The 11,057-nt window shown below is 32.4% G+C and overlaps 1 long non-coding RNA gene across 1 annotated transcript; it reads left to right on the forward strand.

The window, feature by feature from the left end:
- The first annotated feature begins 7,326 nt into the window (after window positions 1-7,326).
- LOC121212258 (uncharacterized) lies at window positions 7,327-9,396 on the forward strand. Its single transcript, XR_005907421.1, has 2 exons — window positions 7,327-7,595; window positions 7,867-9,396. It is a non-coding gene; the product is annotated as an uncharacterized lncRNA (long non-coding RNA).
- Window positions 9,397-11,057: the final 1,661 nt, after the last annotated feature.

Here is an 11,057-nt window from a genome sequence, read left to right on the forward strand (position 1 = left end):
TTCAAATACTAGTTAACTCCTAAACCTTAAACCATAGTTAACCATAATTAAACCTGCTTAAACCATAAACCTTAAACTATAATGATAATTAATTCAATATTTTAAATTCAATGCTATCTTTTTACGATTCTATAAGAAAATATTTAATATATTGTATAATCATAAATTTTAATAATTATTATTTTAGGGATTATAGATTAGTGTTTATGATTCTAGGGGTTATGAGATTTTTAGCGGCGTTTTACCGAAAGCGCCGCTAATGCTTTGGCTTTTAGCGGCGTTTTACCTAACGCGCCACTAATGCTCTGGCTTTTAGCGGCGTTTTACCGAAAGCGCCGCTAATGCTCTGGCTTTTAGCAGCGTTTTACAGAAAGCGCCGCTAATGCTCTGTTTTTAGTGGCGTTTTTTACTAAAACGCCGCTATTGCTCTGTTTTTAGCGGCGTTTTTTTAGAACGCCGCTATTGCTCTGAATTTTAAAATTTTGGCGGCGTTTTTTTAAAAAACGCTGCTAAAAACGCCGCTAAAGCCCTATTTTCCTGTAGTGATTGTTGAGCAAATGTATAAGAAATTGTTTCACAAGTAAGGTAGGTCAATGGGTTATAGTGTGTAAGAATATAGTAAGATATTAAAAAAATAAATGTTAATATATATATATATAACAATATTTTAGGATTACTTGTAGAATAAAAAAAGTGCACTGTAAGTATATTAAATACTCACAAATATACATGACCATCAACTCCTTTTCTTTTAATATACATAAGCAAAATCATGAAACATAGACAATAGATAGTGTCAAAGAATATAGGATGATTGCATTGTGACTTGCCACCTTAGAAAATGTTTGATCTTTGATGCTAAACTTGGAGGCATTTTTGAGGGCCTCAAGCTTATTTAACATAAAGGCTACAATCAAGTTATCATTCAAACTGAAACTTTGAAAGCTGTTAAAGCCATCCTTGGAAGCACTTCCTCTGTATCGAATTCAGTCTTGATTAGACGAATTCAATGTATTTTATCTTAGGAAAACCAGTGGTTATTGCAATACATTTTGAGAGAACAAAATCAAGTTGGCAGATTGCTTAGCTAAACAAGCCTTAACCGGAAAAAATGACTTGCAGGTGTTTGAATTTCCCCCATGATGGTTCACACTTTTATTAAAATAGATAAGTCTAAGGATGATTCTTCTTTTTAAAATATTGTTATGTAATTAGTTAGATATTATCTTATTATAAAAAAAAGAATGATTACTTTTCTAATACCATAATGCACTTACTTTTAATATATTAATATTTTCTTAAAAAAGAATGAAACTCTAAAATTTATAAAAGATAATTTCAATAAACTCTTATAAGATGAATTCCAATTCTTTTTGAAACTTGTAAAAGATTAATTACAGTTATAAGATTAATTAAATTCAGTTTTAAAATTATAAAAAATTATAAAAAATTAATATTATATTTTCTCGTCCATTCCGTAAATCTCTAAGCAACTAAATAAAAATTTCATAAATGAATAATTTTTCAAAACAAAAGTTAAATTTATAATTTGAATTCCAAACTTGTTCATTGTTTTAAATCCTGGACTTTTACAAAAAAAAAAATCATCCAGTTCCCACATTAAAACATGCTCTAAAAAAACATAATTAAAACACTATTTCACTAAGTTAAACATGAAAAAATTACTAGAGCCAAGAAAAGAAATAGAAACAAAGTAGGGTCTCACGGTGAGACTTAGGTATCATCTTCTCGAAAATGAAAAGATTTGAGTAAAATATAGACTCAAAAAATGAGCTTGAACAAAAAAATAAGTCTCGGTTTCTAAATATGACAGGTCTCGAGTAAGATTTTTTTAACTCGACTCGAATCTACATAAAAAAAATTTTGTTGTCATTTTTGTTATTATCTTATTACTATTTTATTATTATTCTTTGTATATTATCTAACTCTTATTTTATTATTAATTTTACTATTATTTTAGAAACATTTGTTTTTTAAATGTATTTTTAATTTGTTGAAAAATATTTATTTTAATATTTTTAATATATTTGATATATTATATTTTTTAGATTTGTTTGTATATAAAAAATAATATAAAAATTTTATTACAGGTGGACCAAGTCAAACTCAAATTTAATAATTTTTATTTGAGTTAAATTTAAACAAAATTTTAAACTTATTTTTCAACAACTCTAAAAAACTTATCTAAACTTTTGTATTGAACTCGCTCATGATTGATTCTAGCATTAGCCAGTCACCTTTTTTTTTTTCTCGTATTTGACCAAACTTGATGCTTCGTTAGTGCCAATCATCATTGGTCTCTCCTCCTACAACACCTTCGCTTCTTAGTTTACCAGCTTTCCCTGCGAACTCCATAAAAACTTAAATCTTATCTTCAAAAGCTTTAGGATATAGAAAACAAGCAAAATTCATAAAATCTTTTTTTATGAAAGAGAGAGCAACAGTTACACATCTACTTCAACTTACCTGATGGTGGTTACCCAGATGCAGTGGACATCGTGATTGGTGTCTATGTTCGTGGTGGCTAATGTTACTATTTCATTTTTGGGTGGAGAAAAAAAAACATAATCACAATTTTGGTGATCAATATATAATTTATTCTTTACTATAATTGGATGAAAGAAGCAATGATATTTGTTCATTGCATTTTCAAGAGGAGAGAATCTTAAAAACAATGTTGTTGGAGAGATAACTATGAATCCTAAATATCATTAAGCACATGATATTGTTACAGAGAAAACTATGAATCCTGAACATCATTAAGCACATGACTAATACCCAGAAAACAAAAAAGTATTGGCAATTCTTGACTGAAACAAGAGAACACACTCATCTTAGACGTGAAAATAATGCAGGATCAGCACTGCTTGGAAGACCTCTCCAATCTCCATCGAACTTGCTAAAACCCAACTTCGATGAAAGTTTTGACACTTGTACTAAAACATGGAAAAACCTTTGAATGTGTTACAGATAGCAGTACGTGTGAAGAGATGGGCTCACAGCATTATCAAACAATAAAAAATTACCATGAATTTTAGTATAATTGTTGTTTATCGATGTCTCATAATTATAAAACTGTAATTTCGAATCTCTGTATGTATGTGAAAAGAGGAAAAAATGGAAGAAAAGACGAATTTATAACCAAAAACATATTGTAAGATTACATTCACACTTGGGGAGGAACTCCCAACACCATTACACCCAACGTTTGTTGGGTAGAAGCCGACAATGACTGAAATAACAAAACTATTTATTTCTTCTATTAGAAACGGAATTAAGGAAGCGAGCGAGAAGAGCAGCTTTATCAAAGTCACCCACTTGGCGAGCTTCTAAGATATTCAACATAATAACAAGTCGAATCCGATTGAAAGCTGATTGCTTCACAATCGCTTCAGTTTCCAGTCTGAGCTCATCGCATTGCCGATTAACATCTTCAAACCTTTCTCGTATATCCCTTTGTTCATCTCTTATGCATCTTTGATCTTCCTTTATCTTTCCCATATCTTGTTTAATCCGATGGACCCTTGCTTTAAAACTCTTCGTTTTTGGTTTCCAAGTCTCCTTCTTGCTCATGCTCTACTTGGAACAAAAACTTGAAACTCAAAGTTGTAAACTGAAACAGATTGAGATTGAGATATGAAGTTGGATTGTAGTGAGTGAAATGCCATGAACATTAAGGGGTTTATATAACAAGTTAATATTAGCAAAACCGCGTCTGCAATTTGGAGGAAACAGTTGACGAACATGAAGAGAAACAGAGGCGAAAGGAGGAAGAAGTATCGGTTGTTATGGGGACAGAAATGTTGAAATCGCTCGATTTTCGACTAGTATCGGTCGATCTCAGAGACTGGTTATTGGTTGGCTTTAATACCATTTATTATTTCTAAGTGGTCCCACACCGATATGTTTGTTTTTCACAATCCTTTTCCTTTGATATATAGTTTACGTTACCTGTTACTGAATTTGCTTACTTTTCCTTTAATGAAAACTAAACTTTGATTTAATAATACACCATAGCATTGATTTTCTTCTTCTTTTTTGAAATTAAGGTTTAAATCTTTCTTTTATTAAAAAAATTGTTTGCTCTTCTGCTAGGTTTAAATACTAAGGTTCAATATAAATATATTTTACTTAATTTATACTATTTTTAAAAGATATTTTACGTGCTTAACTACTGAAATAATTGCTAACTTTCTCTTGATGTAGAACTCCTAATGTTTTATTAGCGACTTAATCGTAAACTTGTTGGCTTATCTTTCATTCTAAACTCAATTTAGCCAAACAATCAATAACTAGATTGTCTCCTCTAGGAACATACTTAATCAACCACTGTCCTTCATTTCTCATAATCCGTTAGACCCTCCTAAGCACTGGAATTACTGAATCCACCAACACATTAACATGTAGGGCTTTAACCACCTCCAAGTTATTAGTCTAAATCGTAACTCTCTCGAAACATTTGCTAAGTAAAATAAACATACCATCCAAAATACCTCATAATTCAGCCTTAAAAACTATGCACTTTCACAGATAGTGATTATACCCTAAGGTCCAATCCCCATTCTAGTCTCGCAACACTCCACCAATAGAAGCACTTCCAAATCCTTTATCAATCGCACCATCAATGAATAAGTGTACCCAATTACTTGTTAAGGGTGATCAAGTACCAGAAGCATAATTGTTTAACTTAACTCCATTATAGCTTAACTCAATTTGTTATGCTCAACTATAGGAAATTTTAACAATCTCAAGAGCATTCTAGATAATAAGCATGTTCTTATTCTTCCATATACGCTAAGTAATTAGCTCAAAAAGGCAAGACCAAGCTATCCCTCCTCTAAAAAACCTCGTGTAACAACAAAAATAATCATTATTATTAATTAAATAAATATATTTTTATAAAACAAAAAATTTAATACTCTACTTTATTTATTTAACCAAGTGTTGTCATTTGTCTAACATCTTTGGGAATTGGTAATTGTAATGACTCCAATTATTCTAAGCTCAAGCTAAGTTAAAATTTTGATATTAAGCCCGATGAACTTACTACTTAACAAGGGTGAAGTCAAAAAAAAAAAAATTAAAGGAGACTGAAATTAAATTGACATTTTTACGATAGTAAAAATGTAATTTTACTATTTTAATAATCTATATCTTTATAATTTTTAAAGGATTAAATTTATTTTTTATCATTTTTAGGAGAGCAAAGTACAATTTTACTTTACTAATTTAACATTTTAAAAATTTTAAAAGGCCAAAAATGAAAATTTTTACACATTTTTAGTAATATTAGTGAAAAGTTATATATTTTTTATAGGCCCCTGTCAACACCTAGCTACTCCCCTACTACTCAACCTAATTAATATTAGTGAAAAGTTAAAAAATTTAATATATATATTGATTTGTATAGAACGGTGATTAAAATTATTATCATGCATATGTTTGACATAAATTTAAATTATATTAGTTCATTCCTAATATATCAAAGGGTTGAATATAATACTCGTACCTAAACTTGTCCATTTTTTCTAGATTGGTACCTATGGTTTTCTTGTCCCAAATTGATGTTTGAAATTTTTTTCGGTCCACTATACTAACGAGGTTAATTTTTTGCTATCATTGCAGCGCTGACCAGTCACATGTCACCACATGGCATCCTCTTCTACCTCATTTTTCTTCTTATTTTCTTTTTTATTTTCCCTCCTCTACCCTTTTTCTTTTTCTTTTTAATTTTTTTCTAGTCTGCTTCTACTCTTCTTTTCTTTTTCGGTAAAAAAGCCCATTTGCTTGTTTGACTATGGTTGAGGAGTGTTTTCTTTTCTTTTCTTTCTTTTATAAAAAAAAAACTCATTTTCTTTCTCCATCATTGAAGAAGAAGATGAAGGAATCCTAATTTCTCTAATCCATTTCATTGTTTCATTTCTCCTTAATCCGAAACCTACAAAAATCCTAACACAACAAACCCAAAAACCCAAGCTTTGACGCAAGACAGAGTAGAAGTGAGTGCTTCAGGTGGATAAGCTTCGACGCTCTCAGCCTGGTTTGGTTCGTTTGACTACTGCTAAAGAGTTTCAATAATGGAGCCTGCCAGTTTATAGAAGGAGAAGCTATACTACTGCTAGGGTTTCATTTCGATTGATGTAATATATACTCATAATTTTTTTTCTTTTCCCTCTCCTACACTCTATTACTACTACCATGGTGCGACTGGGAGGACGAAACCAAAAAAAAAAAACGAACAGTGAAGAACAACAACAACAATGGTGAAGTTCCTAAAGCCAAACAAGGCGGTGGTTTTCCTTCAGGGTCGTTGTGCCGATCGTAAGGCGGTGATCGTTAAATGCTTCAACGAAGGAACCCACGACTACCTTTACAGTCACTATTTGATTGCAGGGATTAAGAAATACCCAAGCATATTCATCTGCAGAAACTCCATGGATACGATAGTTGTTGGATGGTGGCATCTGGTCTGGGATTCCATGATTTATAAGAACATTGAATGGAGGGGTACGCACATAGGAAAAAAGAAATTCACCATTATCGAACCTTAAATTTCCCTAAATGATAACTTGTAAAAAAGAAAATCTACAATATCAAAAAGGCTCAAAATAATAACCAATCATCAAAAACTTTCTACCACAGTATTGCATGTATCAAGCTATGAGAATGAGGGAATTTCAAACATTTACCCTCCTGCATAAATATATTGAAGTTGTTTATAAAAATTTGAGAGGGGGTTTGAAGGAAAAAAAGAAAAAAAATGAAAAACACAGAAGAGAAGTAGAAGACGAAGAGGGTCAGGTAAATATGGTGAAAGGAAAAAATAAAAAATAAAAAGGAAAAAAGTTGCAGCAACCAAAAAGGTAGAAGAAGACATGGGGAAAGAAAATTTCAAAGGAAAAAAATAAATAAAAGGATTTTTAAAAATATAAAATGAAAAAAAAATAATTAAATGGGAACCATTTTTCAAGCCGAAAGAGAGTGACACGTGGCAGTATGCCAATGGCCAACGCTACCACATCAATAAAAAAATAATATATATATTGGACTGAAAAAAAATTTAAGTATTAATTTGGGATAAAAAAAATCATAGGTACTAATCTAGGAGAGGTGGACAAATTCAGATACTAAACTTATATTTAACCCTATATTAAAATATATATATTAGTTTGTGTGACTTATGTGAATTAATTTTATTTATTTAATTCAAATTATTTGAGTTTTAAGTTATAATAATTTTATTTATTTTACTAATGTTTATTTATATAAGTAAAACAATAAAAAAATAGCATACTTAATGTCTGCTACCCTAGTATGAAAAGTCTGCTACCTAGCATGAAAAAGTCTGCTTCCCTAGCACGCATTCTAGGTTTTCTTTTTAGTGTCGTTTGTTTTTGTTGGTGGATCACCTTTAAACAATTTTATTCATAGCAAAGTACGGGGACAATCAAGATCGGGCCTCAGTCCTGTAAAAATAGAGATGGAATTAGCCAGATTAATGTTAGACGAAGAAGAAGAAGCAGTTCTACAAGTACAACCAGAGCAGAGCACGCAGATTGAAGGGGGTTTTTCAGGTTAGTAGGTTATTTCTTAGCAGCAAGTATTATCCATTTTTCGGCTATGAAGAGTACTATGGCAAACTTATAGCACTCGGTTCGGGGTGTCTAGATTCGAGATCTGGGAGATAGAAGATTCTTGTTCTAATTTTTTCATGACATGGATTTGGAGAGAGTTTTAAATGGATCACCATGGACGTTTAATAATAATTTACTAGTGCTACACAAATTACAATAGGGGAGGATCCATTAAGAGTTCCTTTAATCATGTTGCCTTTTTGGGTTTCAGATCTATGACATCCTAATTGGTTTTTACTCGGAGAATTTGGCAATACAATTGGGAAATTTTATAGGGAAATTTATAAGAGTATGATGGATCGAATTTGGGTAAGGAAAATAAGAACTACATGAGAATACAAGTACAGATTGATGCGAGGCAGCCTCTGAAAAGGAAGAAACATATATAGTTTAGTGGTAACTGTACATACGTGAGCTTCAGGTATGAACGGCTGTCACTCTTTTGCTTTTTCTATGGTCGTAAAAATGGAGCTAGGTATAGAAGTTACTAAAATAGGATGGAATTTATCGTTAAGAGCTCAATCTAGAAGGGCTTTAACAATGAAAAGTATCTGGCTGCGAGAATACGGTGAAGATAATTTTGGAGGTAATAGAAAGGAAAGATACACTCAAGGGAATAATATGTGGGCCGCTGAACATAAGTTAGGAAGATCGACTTTTGTAGGGCAAGCGGGAGTTAAATTGTCAACTAATCCGGCTCTTGCTGATATGAAGCATGATCAGGAAAATGGAATTTTAATTGGGGAGGAAGGAAAGAAGAGAGCTAGAGGGGAGAATGAGGAAGATATCAATAATACAATGGAAAGAAATAGAAAAGTCTTGGAAGTATTATTTTTCATCTGCGGCTGCTAAGAGGCATGCCGATCGAGCGCAATGAAAATCTTAAGTTTGAATGTTTGTGGATTGGGGAGTTCACGGACGATCCGAAAACTTTGACACTTGCTGAAGACACATAATCCCCAAGTGGTTTTCTTTATGGAAACTAAAGTGTGTAAAAGTCAGATGGAAAAAGTTCGTCATAGATGTGGTTATGTGAATGGGTTTGAAGTTGATCCGATTGGTACTAGAGAAGGTCTATGTTTAGCATGGAGGAATGAAATCTGCATTGAGCTGGGGAGTTTTTCTAAAAGACACATTGATGTGATGGTTGAGGATAATGAGGTAAAAGAAAAATAGACTCACTTGTTTCTATGGATCTCCCCATACTCAGGAAAGAAATGAGTCTCGGAATGTGTTGAGGAATTTACATAACGATGAGGAGGCTTTGGTTCGTTTGTGAAGACTTTAATGAGATAATGTATGGTTTTGAAAAAAAAGGAGGGTTACCCTGTGATGAACAAAAAATAGAGAATTTCTGTAATGTTTTAGCAGATTGTCAACTATTGGATGTGGGGTTTTCTGGAAATTAGTTTACATGGGAGAGAGGAAACCTTTCCGAGACAAACATTCGTGAACGATTGGATTGCGAAGTTTCTAATGACGAATGGATGACTTTGTTTCCAGAGGTAACTATTCAACATATGTCTCATTCTTTCTTAGATTATTATCCTCTTTTTATTACTACTAAACGGGCTGAAAATTGGGTGACTACTAAAGCTTTCAAGTTTGAAGCTTGGTGGATAATGGAAGAGTTGTTTAATGAAAAAGTCAAAAATATATAAGAGTCATCATCTAGCAACTTGTTGCAAAAGTTAGATATTTTAAAAGGGGGATTGAGACGATAGGCAGGACAAATTCGAATCTATAGAAAAATGAGAAAGGATCTGCTCACAGCTAGATTATCAGAACTTGCAGGGGCAGACAGAGATGATATCAACATGGCATAACTGATTGATGCAAAAATTCAATTGAACTTTGAGACTAAAAAAGATGAACGTTACTAGGAACAGAGAGCTCGGATAAATTAGCTTCAATTTGGGATAGGAATACTGCATTTTTTCATAGCCAATTAATGTAGCGTAGAAGGAGAAATGTCATCTACAAATTGAACAATAAAGGAAGGGGATAAACAGAGATTGTAAAAGAAATGGAAGGCATTACTCGATCTTATTTCCAGAATTTATTTACAACAAAGAGGCGAGGAAATTGACCGTTTGTTATTGGGTATTGAAAATTGCATATATGAGGATAATCAAAATCTTATAAAGCCTTATACGACAGAAGAGATTAGAGAGGCACTGTTTACGATGAGACCCACTAAAGCACCAGGTGAGATGGCTTTCCAGCTCTATTTTACCAAAAATTCTGGCACATCTTTGAGGACGACGTCACCAAATTCTGCTTACAAATTCTTAACGAAGGTATGGGCTTTCAACAAATTAATGTTACTCACATAATATTCATCCCTAAAATTGATAACCTGTCTACTCTGATGAACTTCTGACCTATCAGTTTATGTAATATGCTTTATAAAATTATAGCAAAAGCTATTGCAAATCGTTTCAGAGGAACTGTATTGACCAAGCTCAAAGTGGGTATACCAGGTAAATTGATTTCAAATAATGTTCTATTGGCATGTGAAATCCTTCATACTCTTCAACAAAAGAGGGTTGGAAAAAAAAATTTTATGGCAGTCAAGTTGGACATGAGTAAAGTATATGATAAGGTTGAGTGGAATTTTATCAAAGAAATTATGGTACGAATGGGGTTCAATATGAACTGGATCGAAACTTTGATGAAATGTTTGACAACCGTCTCCTATTCAGTAGTTGTAAACGGATACATAAGAGAAAGCTTCCAACTAACAAAAGAACTTCGTCAAAGTGACCCGCTTAGCCCTTTTTTATTTCTCATTTGCGGAGAGGGTTTATCATGTTTAATATGATTATCAAGTAAAGAAGGCCTATTGAAAGGAGCCAAAGCTTGTAAGAGTGGACCACAGGTATCGTATTTGTTATTTGCCGACAATTGCATTCTATTTGGTCAGGCTATAAGAAAGGAAGCTAATTTATTAAAGGAAATTTTAAGGGAATATAGGAGTTGCTTGGGCTAAGTGTTAACTTTAATAAGGCCACTGTCTTTTTTAGTAGAAATACCAATGAAGAGGATAGGCGGGATGTGATAAATATTTTAAGGGTGTGAAGTTCAAGCAATCCAGAGAGGTATTTAGGGCTACCCAATATAGTTGGAAAAAAGAAAAAGGAATCATTTCAGGATCTAAAAGATCGAATTAAGAAATCTATTGACAATTGGAGCATTAGATTTTTGTCTCAGGGCGAAAAGGAAGTATTTATCAAATCTGTCCTTCAATTTATCCTAACTTATACTATGTCCTGTTTCTTATTACCCAAATCTTTATGTTCAGAATTGGAAAGCATTATTACTCAATTTTGGTAGCAAAAGGGTGTGGTAGACGGGGAATACATTGGTGTGCATGGAAAAACCCTTGTATTTTAAAAGAAA

Source organism: Gossypium hirsutum, chromosome A13 (genome assembly GCF_007990345.1).
Source record: "Gossypium hirsutum isolate 1008001.06 chromosome A13, Gossypium_hirsutum_v2.1, whole genome shotgun sequence".
In the NCBI taxonomy this organism is placed as follows: Eukaryota; Viridiplantae; Streptophyta; class Magnoliopsida; order Malvales; family Malvaceae; genus Gossypium; species Gossypium hirsutum.